This window comes from Acyrthosiphon pisum, chromosome A2 (assembly GCF_005508785.2).
Source record: "Acyrthosiphon pisum isolate AL4f chromosome A2, pea_aphid_22Mar2018_4r6ur, whole genome shotgun sequence".
NCBI classification, from domain to species: domain Eukaryota; kingdom Metazoa; phylum Arthropoda; class Insecta; order Hemiptera; family Aphididae; genus Acyrthosiphon; species Acyrthosiphon pisum.
In genome coordinates, this window is record NC_042495.1 from 87,391,347 (window position 1) to 87,392,212 (window position 866).

The following is an 866-nucleotide window of genomic DNA, read 5'->3' on the forward strand; positions in this document are numbered from 1 at the left end:
GTTTATAGCACATTTTTTTATCTCATAAATTATAAGTATAATATATTATAATAAAGTTTGGCTATATATTAAAATATGTAGTGTTAAAATTATGTACATATTATCTTAGAGAGGCGTTAAGATGGCTCAGAGTGGTCTAAGCCCCCTCTGGCCCTCCCTTTTCATGTCCATGTAATTATGAATTATTATTTGTTAATTATAACACTCTGAAATAATTATGTATGATAATTTAGTGAATTACCATTTACCAATAGGTAACTCTTACATTTTGCATATATTTTTTTGGAATAGGTAGGAAATTTAAAAATGACAATATTTAATAATATTAATGACTGTATTTGATAAAAAGAAATTATTTAAATACATGCATACAAATAATTTAGATCAAAAAAGTAATTATACAATGAAAAATTTTTAATTTTATTCCTTAAATCATAATATATTTTCAATTATCTATGGCTTTGGTGTACAAAAACGTTCGTTTTTCGGCCTCTTTAGGACATACAGCGCTCGCGGTGGTGACGACTGTCTGTGGTAAAATTTTCAATCAAGTTTTCAAACAAGTGACGACACCTTATCAATGCACCTTGCCTATATGGCACGGACTACTACAGTGTAGTAGTCCGTGCTAACTATTTACTATTATTTATATCACCTAATATATTAATCATTGGGTGTACCATGTACATGCAGGTAGGTATATCTATTAAATAACTCGATATTAATTTTATAAATATATTATAAGTACATATATTTTACTCACCTATAAGAGTTCCATCCAAATCAAAAATGACGTGAGTTACGGGTTTAAATACCGGTATACTCATTGTTGGAACAGTTGAATGTCGATCACACTATATGTGTCG